The sequence below is a fragment of the Haliotis cracherodii genome, unplaced genomic scaffold, assembly GCF_022045235.1.
Source record: "Haliotis cracherodii isolate W230 unplaced genomic scaffold, xgHalCrac1.p SCAF_5, whole genome shotgun sequence".
NCBI lineage: Eukaryota > Metazoa > Mollusca > Gastropoda > Lepetellida > Haliotidae > Haliotis > Haliotis cracherodii.
In genome coordinates, this window is record NW_027266308.1 from 9,889,979 (window position 1) to 9,907,598 (window position 17,620).

The following is a 17,620-nucleotide window of genomic DNA, read 5'->3' on the forward strand; positions in this document are numbered from 1 at the left end:
TAATGTTCAAGGTAAACTTAAAGTAACTCAGGACGTAGTCGTTTACAACAAGCATAGGTATGGTAGGTGCTGAAGAACCAAGGAATATATGTGTTGTTTAACGCCGCACTCGGCAATACTCCAGCTATATGACGGCGGTCTGTAAATGATCGAGTCTGGACCAGACAATCCAACTGACATGAGCATCGATCAACGCAATTGGGATACGATAACATACATCAACCAAGTCAGCGAGCCTGACCACCTGATCCTGTTAGTCGCCTGTTACGACAAACAAAGTCGCCTTTTACGGCAAGCATGGGTTGCTGAAGACCGGGCCCCGGGATCATATTTTGTCTTAACTCTAAGATTTAGACTTAAGACCATATTTTGTCTTAAATTCGGGATCACGAAGCTCAATCGGTGAGAATATCTTAAGTCTAAGACAAAATTTGATCTTAAGAAAGATGGCGGAGGTTGTTCGCCTCGTGCGTCGCCTAAGGGCTAAAAAGGACAAAATAGCAATTTATTGGACATTTCCAATGACCGATTCAACCCTCCTGATCTGCACAACGACGAAGAGCTCTTTGAGAGATATAGATTTCGTCGTTCTACCATTTTTTTCATCGTTGGTCTAACCGGTGATGAACTGGCATAGATTCTACCCCACTCAGGGTTCCCACAGTCTCCCACCTATCATTCAAGTTTTGATATTCCTTCAGTTTGTTGCAACTGGGGCTTTTCACCTTTAGTTGCTAGGTCGTTTTGTGACAGCCATATTGGGTAGTGTTTACAATATCACGTTATACGTACATCGGTAATGAGACGCAAATACCATCACGTATATTTCAAAATCAGCTGCGATACCTACATCCTTGAATTCCTCATACATTTTAAAATCAAATGCCAAATGGTCTTTGTCACCAATACAAATTGTCTAGATGTAATGAAGCAAAATAAATGAGGTGTGAAAACGAACGCTGAAAAAAGTGCACTTGTTGGAAATGAAAACAAAGCCATTCGTCTATTCGTTGAGTACATTGGCTCAGCATTCCCAGAATATACACGGGAAGAGAATCATAGGGAGAATTAGGGAATTAAAAATATAATATAATTAGGGAATTAAAAATATAATATAATACAAGCATAAATAATCTACCACTACCCTCCGTTTCTAACGTTCTACATCGCCGCGGGGGGCGGTCGGGTAGCCTAGTGGTTAAAGCGTTCGCTCGTCACGCCGAAGACCCGGGTTCGAATCCCGGCATGGGTACAATGTGTGAAGCCCATTTCTGGTGTCCCCCGTCGTGATATTGCTGGAATATTGCTAAAAGCTGCGTAAAACCAAACTCACTCACTCACTCTACATCGCCGCAAACACACAGTGTGGATAACCGAGCCTACTGCCAGTGTTTTTTTAAAAGACGTCATAGTGTCTCTGTCGTCACAATCCGAATGACGTCACACTGACGCGATAAGCATGATGGGATGCGGTTGCTAGGTGAACAGACCCATTGTTCTGTTGATTCAGCTCTATGCAGACATTGTAAGAAGTTGTGATTATAAGGAGACAAGGTTCATCAGTTATCTGTGTTGTTTCAAATCCAAACTCGACCACATTCGTCAGTAAAGTAAGTAGATCTCATATGTTATTCGTTTTTTTCTGATTTAATCGAAGTTTACCGATGTTTATAGAAGAGAACAAGCTTTCAATTATGGAAAATTTGGGATTACATAATGTTTAACATACACATTACGACCAAAACAAGTTTTTCAAAGAATTCGGTTTTCTTGGGTGTCTATTATCATGTAAACATTGTCTTCTTTATAGGATGCCACGTATATTCTACATACCACTTGACGATTTTGAACCATTACCTGAATGGATGGAAGGTTCGAATGTTGGGAAGTCGAGGAAGGTTGGTGGCGGTGACGGAGAGTCTGAGAGACTGATGAAGAGAGGAAGAGAGCAGAAGACAAGAGGCAGCAGGAAGGAGATGGAGAGGATGAGGAGATATGAGGAGAGCATGAAGAGGAAGGAGAAGATGGTGAAGGAGGATAGAAAGAGAAGCACCATGGCGGATAGTCCCGATAAAAGACAGATGTCTTTAAGAGAGGTGGGAAAGAACGGACAGAAAGCAACTGAGAATGACAAAGTGGTAAGAGATGCAGGAAAGAGGTGGCAGCCGGGAGGTGGATTCAAACTAACTCTTCAGAAAGACGCGGTAAGCACTGGAACATCAAAGAACGAGAGGAAGAATCTCAGCAGGCGACATAGAGATGCGAGGAAGGAGGGCGTGGTTGTGGAGAGGTGGGACGAGTTAGAGGCAAAGAGAAGGTGAAGGAATGGATAGCTAAAGTCCATACGGCGAATCTGATGGCCACCAGTCCATGTGGTCAGCTCGGAGTCTTTCATGAACCACGCAGACAGGAATGTCGATGTATTTGACATTGTGTCTCCGTGGCCTATCTCACGCTATTGCATGGAAGATTCTTATTACAAGTTAAACGGTATGTTTATACTTGGATAGTTTTCCTTTGGGATTCAGTTAGCGATTTTACTCTTTTAATGAAAACAAGAGGTCCATAGGACCTGTATCGCTAACCTGGATATTTACGCAATCATGACAAAATATAAATTTGCATTGTACGTGTATATAATACTGCAAATATTTCGTAATTTTGACTCTGTCAGCATTTAAGATGGGTGGATGGCAAATCTGACAGCATGAACATGTATTTCTCTAGATACAAATGTAGCATAAAGATCTGAACCGTTTCCACGTTATGATCCAGGATCTAAGTTTTCAGAGGCAAGGCGGGACCCCAGGGCGAACCCTATTAGCATAAATGTATTATTCTCTTCATAACAAACAAATGTATACAATGTATCTGTTTGTTATACGGTGGGGATAATATCGGTTTGCGTGTTATGGTCAAGGTTCAAACTCCTTTGGGAGTGCCGGACAGATGAACAGAAGGGCCAGTCCTGGTAGCATATGTGCCTTCCTCTCATTATACTCTCAATCGTACAGATGGTTATACGGTGGGGATCTTAATTGTGTCAAAGTTATAAACTTGGCCCCGCCCCCAGTCCCTCCATTTGTACAATTGTGAATTCCCACCACCTGAGAATACCTCCAAACAAATATGGTTGATGTCCATCTCTTAGTTCCAGTGAAGAAGTAGTTAAAGCAATAGAGCCAAATTACCCATATTTGGCCCCGCCCCTCAGCCTGAATAAGTATTTTAAGGTCCGATTATAATCATAATTCCATTTTAGCCAAAGCTCATTCCTACAACAGCGACCCCTCAGACAGCCATGACCTTGGTGAGCAGCCTGTCAATTTTCTGTACTCCCTGTTTGGCCGCCCAGCACCAGACACCGGGGATGTCAAAGAACACTCAGATGAACAGATGACCTATGGAGTGAAGTGTCAGAAAAGTGACTCTCTTTGGAAACGATTTTCATCGGTAATCTAAAACTTCCACCTATAAATGAAACAATTCTCTTTTCTTGAAAAAAAAATTTAAGCAATTTAATGTTTATTGAAATTTGTTTTTCGCTGCATGTACGCAGCTAAACTTATTTTTAAAAAAGATATATTTTGGTTAACTTTTGTAACTACAACTGTCATGACGGCTTAAAATCTAACCTTGTGTTGCAGACTCTCCATAGAATCGCTGGCTTCCTGCGCAAGTCAAGATAGACTTAAAACCAACACCGTTCCTTATCTCTGGACTTTGCTGCTGTCACCATGTGTAAATTAATCAAAACTTTGACCGCATTTATATAGATTTATTTTGTTTAATAATTTCCTATTTTATCATTTTAATATACATAAAAAAGTCTTTAACAAGACTGAATTAAATCATTTCCACAATACAGCTTATATTTGTTGCTTGAATTTGTTTAGCTGTTGTGTTATTTGGCTGCGCGAGGTTATACACTACGTCACCATAACCACGTGGGGAGTCCAGGCAGGTCCCGACTTACCGTCGAATGGCGTCTCATCCCACTAAGTGTAGACAGGGTGGTTGCAGTGTGTCATCTGACTGATTGTGTGTCACTCCACCCCAACATACATCATTGTTCACAGTATCAGTCACTGGTTTGTCTGGCCCAGATTCTTTTACGTACAGGCCGGGGTACTGTGGCTGGATTATTGCCAACTACGGCGTAACACAATATTCACAATATATCATGTTCGAACATTGGTTACAGCAAGGTTAGGAGAAGAAGGTACGGGTGAAGCACTACAAGCTTGTAATTCCACAGATACTCGGGACACGGGTGACTCAGTCGTCTAAGGCGCCGCAATTCACTCATCTTCCCGAGGCAAGAGAGTTAACTGGATATAAAAGTCCAGTTTCCACCCTTGCCGAACTAGGCTGGTATTATGGAGTTACATTTTGGCTGGACTAACGAGTCTATGCATAGTCCAATCAAAATCGCGCACTGAAATCGAAATCCGGTTCGTAAACTGCATGTCGTGCAGATTTCGGTCGATTGCAGGATTTGCAAAGCATGTGCACCTCCAACTTGTTGTCAGCAGATATTTTCCAAACCTTTTCATGTTTTTAATCTAGTTGCTGACGTGATTTGATGCATTTCGCGATGTAAGACCCGTTTTATCACAATATAGATCTCGATTATCGATCAGATCATCCTGACTGGGCGCCACCATTTTGTGTGAAACAAACGCAAGTAATACGACATGTGGATTCTGATTGGTCCATAGGAGAGGCTTAGAAAGGACATAATTGGTAATAGCCACTGGTGGCGCTACGATCGAGCCCAGTAATTCCAGCCTTGTTCGGCAAGGGTGGAAACTGGACTTTTAAAGTCAGTTAACTCTCTTGCCTCGGGAAGATGCAATTCACTGTGTACAGTTGAGTAAGTATAGTGCCCGAACCCATGATCGTGGGTCCGAATCTCAAATTCGTCTTGATTATGTTTCTTGGCTTGTCATCGATAAAAATACTTCTTCTCGTTGGTTTCACCAAAGCTTAAAACGTCCAAGACCTGCATTACATCAGACTTGCTTCCAACATCAAGCTGACATAACTGAAATACTGTTCAAAGCGGCCTTACACCAAACTCCACGAGCATCTGACAAGCCGCCGTTACATCTAATGCTTGAAAATAGTTTCGATGACCGTATACATAGACGCCAATTATACATGGTTGCCTTAAAAGTAGGAATCGAGCATCCATGTCACAAACGTGTTGAGTGTTGGTTAGTGAGACGAAAACACAGGGCACTTAACAATGTGTATTGAATTGTTTGTTTTGCCAGATAAAATCAAGATGTTGGTACTACGCATCCGTCCATCCTCTTAGAGTGAGTCGATGACTATCTTTAATGCAGTTTTGTTTTTGTCGTTGTTAATATGCCTTTCATCGTGACTCTGTTCAGCTAATGAGTTACCTACCTGGCCAGAAGAGAAAAGCTGCATCTCTATTAAAATTAAAGAATAAAGATGAAGAAATAATGCGTAAATTTGTGCAAATATATACAGATAAAAGAATATATATTTTTTGCCGTTTCATTTTCTATTGGCGACCCGATGTAATAGATACGAATGAAAATAAGCCTGACTAACTTTCAACTATGGGCCATGACAAAGTGAACTAGTCAATGTAGTACATTGTTTGAGTAGTTCATTGCAAGTGTATTTGGTCTGTTGAGGCCGTTTGTATATTAATGACAGCCAGTTGAACGTGATAGGGATCCAAATGGACACAGAAATGAAAAAGAACGATTAACAAGCAGTCATCAATATGTTTACTTTAGAGAAAAGTTCTCCCCAAGAAATTCATGACCGCATGTCACAAGTGTAATGGGATAGGTGCCCTAGTTATTCACTGTTAAACGTTGGGCAGCTATGTTTAAGGCTGGGAGAACACGCCTTGGTGATAACCCTGGGTCTGAACGTCCCTTAACTTGCATCGGTGAAGATTCAATCAACTTATACTGTCAGATAGACGTAATTCCATTGCTGAACTTGAGGAAGACACAGGTCTAAGCCATGGATCCATTGAAACTATTATTCACAAACATTTACAGATGAATAAGCTATCTGCTCGTTGGGTGTCATGGTTTCTAAATACTGATCTTAAAAAAACTGACATTGCAGAGAACATTTAGAGCTAACCGAGGAGGATTTCGTCAAATTCAAAAGAGATTAGTATCGGGTGATGAAACATGGGTCATTCACTATGATTCCGAGTCAAACCTCAGTCCATGGAATGTAACCATTTCACTTCTCCGGCACAAAAGAAATTAAAGTCTTCACGATCAGTAAAGAAAGTTATGGCCACTGTATTCTTGGATGCAAAGAGTGCGATCATTGATTATTTACAAAATCAAGACCATTACCGGTGCCTACTATGCTGATTTGCTTCATCGTTGAGTTATTCTATCACAGAAAAGCGGCGAGGAATGCTGACTGCCGGAGCTCTACTATTTCATGACAATGCCTCCTCTTACACCCCACGACTTGCAAAGGCTGCTGGGCGACAATGTGCGTTCGAAGAGCTTCCACACCCTCCAAGTGATTTCCACGTTTCCAAAACTGAAAGGACACCTTTGTGGAAAGCGCTATGACGACAACGATGAGACTAAGCTGTCGTGAATGGGTTTTTTCGGGGTTGCTTCAGGAAACCTCTTTATTACTGGAATTGAAAGCTTCACTGTATTGAAAAGCAGGAAAATTATGATAAAAAATAAATAAATTAAAAACACTTTCACAATTGTTGGTATTGTTTTTTGTTTGAGCTTTTTGACCAACCTCGTATACACGATAGTGGGTTTACAGTGTTCTTTTTCTAGTGGTTGGCCACTGAGTAGTGAGTGAATGAGTGAGTGAGTGAGTGAATTGGGTTTAACACCGCTTTGATGAACAGTATTCCAGTTATATCACGGCGTGTCAGCTAGTTGTGAAAGAAAAGCCCAAAGTGATGCAGGCCACAGACGCTTACCACTTCAGTGAAACACACGAGCACGGGTATGGTGCGACAAACCCAGAAACATAATCGGGTCGAACCGGTATTTGAACCCACAATCATAGGTTCCTGGTGTGGCCAAGGGACGCAACTCTGCACAGCAGCCAGTGAGTACAGTTTCAGCAGTATCACCAAAATGGCCCATCATTGTTCCTATGTGGAGAATCGAACCCGGGTATTCGACGTTACGAGCGAAAGCTTTAACCACTAGGCTACCCCACCCTACCAGCTTGGTCATTATACCTATGAATGTAACCAAATATAATAACAGAAGGAAATACAACACTTATTGACGTTAATATAACGACATAGAACTGAAACTGTCACAGATGGCGTACGTCATTATAGATTACTTGATGTACGTAAACAAATGTACCGATTGGCAATCCACAGCTGATGCCCTTGGCCGGGTTAGAAAAGTCCCCATCTTCCCGCGGCAAAGTTGTTAACTGGCTTTATAAAAAAAAAAGTCCAGTTTCAGTTTTACACCTTTGCCGCGGGAAGATGAATAGTCCACAGCAATCTATGTTTGTAATACTAAGCGAATAAACGGAACGGGTGGTCAGTTGAGACTTGGTTGACGATGTTCACAATATCAATCATTGGTTTGTCTGGTCCAGACTTGATTATTTACACGCAGGGCGCAGTCATACAAATGGCATACTGCTGAGTGCGGTGTCAAACAAAAACAAACGAACAATAAATTGTGGCAGATACAACGAAAGTGTTTGAAATAACACTAGTTTTTATTTAAAGACAAGTTCTTGGAACGGACGCAGATGAATCTTACTCCAGTGTCAGGGAAGGGGAGGTGGTCCAGTGGATTAAGCGTCATCGTGACGATCATCATCGAGAACTGTACCTTAATACCAGCGCATCGCTCACACATTTCTGGCGAGTTCTTTTAAACAAAACATGGTCCAGTGACCAAGGCGTACTTTTCCGAGTTGGTTTTCTTCCAACCGCTAATTCTGTGTTCGAATCTAACATTCGTCCCGATTATGATCCTTGATCTGTCAACACCTAATCCTAATCGTGAGTTTCAAGACCTGAGTCCTTGAGCTACATTTAGCTGACACGCCGTGATACTGAACTGAACATTGTTATTAATTGAGAAATCTCAACACAACACTGTATCAAAGCTCTACGAGATATCCATTTCCAATATATGTGAGATGACACAACAGCTGTTTCTGACACGTCACCTTCCAACGGACACGGCCGCCTTCGTGTACGCGTGTCTTCTCGGAGGCGGAAGATCGGTGGTTCGATCCCTTGGCCGCGTTGTACCTAACATACCTTAAATGTTGGTACTTGTTGTTACCCTGGCATGAATGAAGGCCACATGGCGGAAGATCGGTGGTTCGATCCCTTGGCCGCGTTGTACCTAACATACCTTAAATGTTGGTACTTGTTGTTACCCTGGCATGAATGAAGGCCACATGGCCCAGAGTTCATTTACATGAATAATATATGCCATGCACATATATTCTTACAACAAACGTTCATATATTTTACATTTATATTTACATAGGTTAATGTCTTTTTAAATATATGGACAGGTTTTTAATAACAGAATCATTTCTGGTAGATAGAAGACTGATACATTTTGTAATCGAGTTTTCTGTACATTTAGATTATGGCTTAAACAACGGAATCTACATAAAGCTCTTAGATCTCTTTCACATGCTAAAGCAGACAGATATTTTTTTCTGGTTCAAGTAGTTATCAATAAGAATTGGTGATTTTGTTATGCCAGTTTTGGAATTCTATATCTATACATCGTTGTTTGAATACAACCATGAAGCATTTCATATCGCCGCAAGCGCGAGACAACCACACATATGAAAACCCACTTTGAAACCATAATTGTCTTATGGACCCGTGAAGGTTCCGGGGTGGAATAGGTCTTCAGCAACCCATGCTTGCCGTAAAAGGTGACTCTGCTTGTAGTAAAAGGCGACTAACGTGATCGGGTGGTCAGGCTCGCTGACTTGGTTGATGCATGTCATCGATCCCAATTGCGTGGATCGATGCTCATGATATTAATCACTGGATTGTCGGGTCCAGGCTCGATTTTTTACAGACCGCCGTCATATAGCTGGAATATTGCTGTGTGCGGTGTTAAACAACAAAACAACCTTATATTAGAAACCCAGTTTGTTTGACCATTTTCGTCAAATGATTTTAACATATGGTAACAGTTATACGGATCTACATGGAAAGGCCTTGGGGGTATTGCTCCTCATTAACCTCTGTATCTGCTATGTTCTCAGGTTGTTTTTCTGACATTGAAATAACCAGACTGAGTGGACAGTTGGGATTGCTTCAGCCAGGGGATGTCACCATGGGTGCCAAGGGTTTTCTTATAGGGAAGCTTTTGGAAGGAACTGGTGTCAATAATCCTCATTTCCTGAGTTCTGCTGGTCAGTTTGAGCAAACCGAAATTGAAGAAAATCAACAAATTTCTAGTCATAAGATCCACATTGAAAGGCATATCAAACGAGTTAAATGGAACCATCTACTACATGGTACAGTTCCCTTATCAATGGCTGGGTCAATCAATCAGCTGGGGTGTAGTAAACTTATATAATTACTAACTCTGTTTAGAAGGCCCCTTATAGCCAAGTGAGACAAGCAATATTCAGCATGTTACAGCCCTTAGCCTTGAACATTAAATGTTGATATCTGATTGTTTTAACAGCAGTTTCACCAACATTTTGTCCATGTGATATTGGGTAGCTGGCACATGTACTCTTGTACTTATTGAATATCACCCAAAGTATGAGTAATACCTTGCCCAAGGGTTCTAGCACAAAAAGACATATAAATGTAAATATAGATAGTCTTAGATAACAGACTGTTGTAATACATTGATGGGTTTAGATGAGTATTAATTAAAATGTCACAATAACTTAGTTTGAGATGTAACGTATGTGTTGTTCAATTTCAACTTGATAAAACAGATAATTCCATCTTTCGTATTTGAAAAGAATTTGGATGGGAATCTGAAGAATTTCATTTATGGGTAGGAGATTTTAATGTTGTGTAGGGGGGGGCATGGGTGGCCCAGTTGTCTAAGGCGCCGCGATTCGCTGTGCAGAGTTGCGTCCCTTGGGCACGCCAGAAACCTATGATTGTGGGTTCGAAACCCGGTTCGCCCCGATTATGTTTCTAGGTTTGTCAGCACCATACCCGTGCTCGTGGGTTTCACCGAAGTGGTAAACGTCTGAGACCTGCATCACTTCGGGCTTTCCTCCCACGTTAAGCTGACACGCCGCGATATAACTGGAATACTGTTAAAAGCGGCGTTAAACCCAACTCACTCACTCACTCACTAATGTTGTGTAAGGGGAGACAACCTATGATAAATTATGAATTGTTGATATTTTCACTAATAGTAAAAGGCAAATGAAACCAGTTGTTATTGTAATTTACCTGATCATGACTAATGCATGACAGTTTTAATATTTTGTAAGACAGATAAACAATAACTATGAAGTATTGTTACATGTGCTCATATAGTTTCAGCAAATTATGTATTGTAGAATCAGACTTGAGGTCACTTGAGCTATTGTGTGAGCGAATTGTTGCTTAATGTCAACATTCTTTCTGCTATTTGCAGTTAGAAAAGTTGAATTATGAATAATATAATGGGCTTATGAAGATGAAACACTACATTATGCTAGCCATACATGACATGTAATTTCAGATCTTCAAGCCCTTTATGATGCTTGTCTATTAATGCTATTTATTGTCATATATTTTGTTGTGCAATACATTGGTAAGCTGGGTCCATACATTTTACTTGTATTGTTTACCATTTCTTAATCATGGAGGAAAGGAAGAGTGTGAGAAGTTATATGCTGATGGAAGTTACCTCCCCTGGGTAAAACATTTGTAATTAAATGAGTGAGTGAGTTTGGTTTAACGCTTCTTTTAACAGTATTCCAGTTATATCAGGCTAGGATTGTAGATATTTCTATCATGTGATGCTCCAAGCCAGGGACAGATTGGTGTGATAACCACACCACACCAGAACATATTCGAACTCGTAGCCTGCATCTGAAAAAAACAACAACATGATTTTTGTCAACTTAAACCTGGTGATATTTGATAAAAACATACTGATAGATTTTTCACATTTTCAACACATGTCAATTTAGAAAAGGAATTTGTCAGTCAGTAATAAGACATTTTTGGGGGAAAATGGAAACAAGTTGCTACAATCATCTCCTTAATTATTTCTAGGATTACTGAACTTGTTTGAAATTATTTGTTTGTGTAATCAAGGTACAATGTTATTGTCACGTCAGCATAGGCTTGGGTTGCAGTTGGCTCACATGCAAGACCATGTCTCGTTGGTGCTGTTGTGATCTTTCCAGTTTTCAAGAAGGTGGCATAGTTCTTAAATCCTGAAAGTAGGAGTCTTTAGTAATGGAATAAGATCAGGATGATTCCTATTTATCTGTTAGTCGTTGTTTATTGTTTTTTCTGAGCACATTGACTTGGCAACATATACAAAAAATCAACAAAAACAGTTTAAATTTACCTCTTTTTTTACTTTATTATTGCACCAGCAACAGATGCAGTTAATCTGGATTGTCTGACTTTGCGCCACTTGGGATGAGATGACTGTGTCTGAGTGGATTTCTCAATCTCAATACTTTGATCACTTGTCACACAGAGAGCTTCTAGGTTGACTGTTCGTGAATCAATGAGATATGTTTGAATGCTTGAGGGACCAATACTGTTTTTGAGTGGAAAGTCTGGAAAGGTTGTGTGGCTATAATCATTAATAATGGTACCCTTTGAAAGTCCTTGCTGATACGATAACAAACTGGAAACATGCCAAACTTTGTTAATACTTCAGACTTAGGATTTTGTACAGCAACTGTCAGAAGTAACAGATCCGGCCTAATGTCACTTAGTGAATCAACTAAGTTTTGGAGTGGTGGTAGAGGTGATTGCAAAGGATTGTAGAGGTTAGAATAGACACCTTTAGTGACAAGAGTAGGGTTCTCAGTGTCATACCCTTGAACAACGATATCATCTGACTGAGCTCCCTTATTTTTTTTTCCTCTTGGAAGATGCCAGGTTTGGGGAAGTGAAGTTTTACAGACATCATCTGGAATGGCAGTGACACCAAGACACTTGTAGTTTGCTATCTGGTACATCACACCTGTGGTATGGCCACAACTCTGACTCTGACAGTGACACCAAGACACTTGTAGTTTGCTATCTGGTACATAACACCTGTGGTATGGCCACAACTCTGACCAATGGTACAGGAACACAGAAAGTAGATGACAACCAAAATATATCTGATATAAAAAGAACAAGAGTTTGCAACTAACGTGGCTATATCCCCCGACCTTGTTAGTGTAGCAGAATTTAATCTAAACAAACCCTAACCTTTTTTAACCGAGGTGGAACTTGTCATGGAAATTGTAAAAAAAAGAAGAGTTTGGAACCTAAGTCCATCTTGTTGCCATGGAAACGTAAAATATATATATATATATTTTAAATTTCTATATAGCAAAAGGCACCAGTTCAGCATGTACCTGGCAAACCTGCAAAGTGTCAATAAAAATCTTGGTTATGCTCCGGAAACGAACCCTACCCTCACAGAACCCAAGTCTATCTTGTTGCCATGGCAACGTAAAAAATAAAAATTTCTAAAATGTCTAAATAGCAAAAGGCACCAGTTCAGCATGTACCTGACAGACCTGCAAAGTTTCATGAAAAAATATTGAACGGTTTATGAGTTATGCTCCGGAAACGAACCCTGCCCTCACAGAACCTAAGTCCATCTTGTTGACATGGGTTGCCATGGCAACGTAAAAAATAAAAATTTCTAAAATTTCTAAACAGCAAAAGGCACCAGTTCAGCATGTACTCGACAGACCTGCAAAGTTTCATGAAAAAATATTGAAAGGTTACTGAGTTGTGCTCCGGAAACGAAACGCGACGGACGGACGGACGGAGCCCGTTTCTATATCCCCTGCCAACTTTGTTGGGCGGGGGATAAAAAGGAAAAAAAATGATATAAGTATTACTATTCACAATTCTAATTACATTCCTTTTCACAATCATATAGAAAAATAGATCATACCACAGTAACCAGTAGCAACAACTTTCAACATGCTGAGTTATAGATGGTGATCTACTGATTAACAGCCATATGAACTGAAACAAAGTAATTATAATCCTGGTGAAAGTGAGAAACAATTACTGATGAGCCTGATGAATAACTTTAACTGATACAATATGAATGTAGACCTGTTCAATATATATGTAGGGATAATTCTAGGCTGGGGCCTTGTGATGGATTTGAAAAAAGAACCATATTTTCAAATACAATGGGGCAACTTATATACATCTATTACTTTTTCGATTCATTAATTTATATTATTATGCACAAAAATGCAGTGTATCAGGTAATATTATATTGACGCTGAACACATCCAAATGTCGCATGTGTTAGGGTAGGGTACCCCGAACTCTATCCTTGGCCCTTGAATCCCCTTTACGATCAAAAGGATTCGGTACCCGTTCAGTGGCTATTAGATTACCCGAACTTAGCCCTTACGATCAATCACCCCTTTACGGTCATTAGGGTAAGGTAGATCTACCCGTTTAGTGGCTATTATTGATTCTGTAGCTGGAAACGTCGAGAAAAATAGGATGAAATGATATAGTGTCAAATATTTTGGCTATTGGAAACTGTCCTGGAACATTCACACAAGCCACTTTCACCCGCTTCATTTTTTCAGTACTGATTCAAAAGCGAACTCATCCTTGTGTTGTCACTAGCCATGCTCATGCCTCCCTCGTTCCTTACTATTATCCACATTATCCTTACAGTGTACCCTACCACATTTTCCTGTCATAAAAATCACCTGACGAATGATTAAATTCCATGTCATTCATGCGGACCCGCAAGTTCGACATCTGACGCCAAGAGCCGTTTTCAGTTCGCGCCATATCGGCTCATTCCTCACCACTCGGTAACGTGTATATTACGGAATGGGACGAGTGTGCCAAATGGCATCGGGATCACTCACCTACCCACAACCTTCGTAAGTGTCCGTCACCCATTCGACCTTTTTCGTTCAGTTCCGTAACGTCGTAGGCATGACTAGGTAAATTTGCTTTTTGTTTTGTTTGTTTGTTTGTTGTTTAACGCCGCACTCAGTAATATTTCAGCTATATGACGGCGGTCTGTAAATAATCGAGTCTGGACCAGACAGTCCAGTGATTGACATCATGAGCATCGATCCACGCAATTGGGATGCGATGACATGCAGCAACCAAGTCAGCGAGCCTGACCACCCGATCACGTTAGTCGCCTTTTACGACAAGCATAGTCGCCTTTTGCGGCAATCATGGGTTGCTGAAGACCTATTCTAACCCGGATCTTCACGGGTCTAGGTAAATTTGCACTTAATTTCACAGTGATGGACGTAGCTCAGTCGGTTAGCTGTCGGGCTAGCGATCCGAAGATATACCTAATTTCCTGAGGTCATTTTCTGTAATTTTGCTTGGCCTAAAAATGTCTGTGGATGATAACAAAGAACAAACAGGGAATTTCCCACAGTATTCAAAACCGTGAAGTGTATCTGCTCGCGTGATGTATTTTGAATTTTCTTCGACTTCAAAGGGAATCTGGAGAAACTACTGGGATAATTGCCATCAGTATCAAGACAACAGACTAATATCCTGAAAACCAGTGTCTAACTATGACGCATTTAAGGCATTTTACAAGTTTTGGCAACTTTGGAGATATAACTTGCGACACTAGCCAAGAGGGAATAGTGTCCATATCCATGCTTGTAGACTTCTGCGGTTTGGAACCTTTTCCCCATAATAAAACAGTTGGATCTGGCCGATATATGTCCGAAGTGTTACCTTGTTTCGTACTCTCGCTGCGTGTACATCTGACTGCACGTCGTTACGTAATATGACAGGACAGGCAGACTCGACTAACAAACGTGAAGTCTCATAGGCTACACTTAGAGTAGCTTCCCTTTGATAAAGGCAAGTAGGAACAGTTTGTGTAGGCAATTGTTGTTTTGCCTATATGTAGTTATGCCAGTGTATAAGAAACAGGTTTCAGTTGGAACTACACTGACTGCTGTCACTGTCCGAGGAAACATCACTTACCTTCTGGCGTAATATCAATGCGCACATTCAAGAAAAACTTACAATGTTTAGGCAATGATTGTGAGAGATGGGAAGAGATTTCGAGCACAGAAATTAAGAATGACATTGTATGATAAAGAGGTTATCACGCTTATGTGTTTGGGGTGGTAAATATCCCGTATTAGGAATAAATACTATGTATTTAGCTCGCCATATTTACATATCTACATATTAACTTTGAGGGACAATATAAATTGTAGAGATTATCACATGCTTAGTGTGCCATACATTGACTCTTACTATGGTAAAAACACAGGGATTCCATTGTCGGTTTGTCCAGATGTCCATTTACCCCCTAAGTAAAGTCAGTTTTTGCTGTAAGACCGAAGTCAAGGTACAAGATGAATAATTCAAGTGATACATAGTTATAAACATACTGTAATACAAAAAGAGACACTTGTAAACTTGTATGTATGCGGGATACTAGATATCCAAAGCAATGTTATGACATGTTGAGAAGGTTGGACGAGCAAGGTAGAATAACATGGGCCTGAAATGTTAAGAAATTACTTTTGTCACATGGTTTTAATTGTGTATGGAATAAACAAAGAGTTGGTAATATTGATTTCTTTCTTTTAAAATTTCAACAAAGAGTTTAAGACTGTTGTGTTTAATCTCTTTTTTTCAAACGTAAATGAGCATTCAATTATAGATTTTTACTCCACTATAAAGTCAACTTTTGCAATTGAACCATATACACAAAAGAGACCAAATTAGATTTTTTAACATTATTAAGAATTGGAGAATTACAAAATATGAAAAATATAGGTAGGCGGGAGGGTGTACCTAGAAACCATAGATTTTGTCATTTTAAAAAAAAAATATTATTGAAGATGCGTTACATTATTTGTTAGTATGTCCAACTAATGATATTTTAAGACACACATATTTTCCCAACAATAACTATAAAAATGAGTACTCCCGCAGAACTTTACTACACACTTCTAACATTGAAACCTTCTTATTATGTGCTAAATACATTAAAGGTGTCCTATCTTTAGGTTCTTCATCATCATAATTCTAATGTGTACTTTAATTGCACTCTGTACCTCTTGGTATTGTACCACCACTTTGTTACTTTGTATATAATACATGTATCTATATTGTACTTGGGCCTGTGGCCTTTATACTGAAATAAACTTCTTCTGACAAACTGTAATATAAAAAGAGACAAACCTGGGGTAGACAGAAACAAGCATAATCATTTAGAACATAAAACAATCGTTTAGCAAGGCAACGAAAGACTAAGCCAGTTGGGCTTCTTCATTGTATACATCAATCACAGGTGGCAATAAGGATTCTTCTGGAAATCTTTACAATGTATACAGGGTTAGCCCAGGCCACTGACTCGTAAATCCGAGGCTAGCGAAAATCCAAAGGGACTAGGTGTTTTCTACCAAAATCTAATCATTTTGCGGAAACCACTAGCCTGAAATCAGCACCGGACTGGTTGGATACGGCCAATGGCGTCTACTCCTTGAAGTTAAACTTAAATCAAAACGTATTGTAATATGGACAAAAAAGACAAAGCAAGATTGAACAGAAACAAAGATTTTATACAAAATAAAAATGTAAACATTGTAAACAAACAATCAAATGAACATCTAGCAACAACTGGACAAGACCTGCGAATGTATTTTTAATTGGTCGAAATAGTCTAATATTGTACTTAATATTTTAGAATAGATGCCACAAATGAGTTCATGGTGGGTTTATGTTGGGACACTTATTAATTTATTTATTTATCTAAAACATAGAAAACAATCCCTTGAAGAAGTTTAACACTGACGAATAGCATGATCCCATGAAAGACTGGGCCTGTGTGTCTTCAATGTCGCCTACATCAATCACAACATATGGCGATGGTGTTTCTTGCACAACACTGGGGAATGGGGATACTATCGGGTCGCCAAGATCAATGTCTATGCATGGCAGTTGTGATTGTAGGGTCTTCTGTGTGTCAATCACAGCAGATGGCAGGAGTGGTTGTACTGGGTCGCCCAGATCAATGTCCAAACACTGGAGGGGTGGGTTGGAGAGAGGGGTGTGGGTGACGGCATGGGGTGTCAGAAGGTCGCAGCTGAATCGAGCGTTAGTGGAGGGGTCCTATTAAAAGGGTAAAAGAAAAAGGGTGCAAATTGGTTGTGTTAGAAAGGTGCATCAGAGCAAAGTAACGTGCGTTGATTCAATTAATGATATAGACCTGAGAAAGAAGGAACATAGTTCTGGAAAAGATTGAAAATTAATGCGATGATAAAGGGCATCCAAGATATTTTTGGTTACAGTATGACATTTTGTTATAGACGAGTGTAAGGCTGTTAGCTTTTTAGTAAATAGTTAATTGTGGTTGGGACTGGCATAAAGTATCAACAAACAGGCGTGGCATTTGTTTACAGAAAACACCCGAGAGCCTGCAGACTGAAAACA

General features: G+C 40.0%; 2 pseudogenes; one reads left to right on the plus strand and one right to left on the minus strand.

Annotated features, from left to right (window-relative positions):
- Positions 1-1,811: 1,811 nt before the first annotated feature.
- On the plus strand, positions 1,812-3,689 carry LOC139441948 (uncharacterized; annotated as a pseudogene).
- Positions 3,690-10,942: 7,253 nt separating this feature from the next.
- On the minus strand, positions 10,943-13,975 carry LOC139442411 (uncharacterized; annotated as a pseudogene).
- Between the last annotated feature and the right edge of the window lie 3,645 nt (positions 13,976-17,620).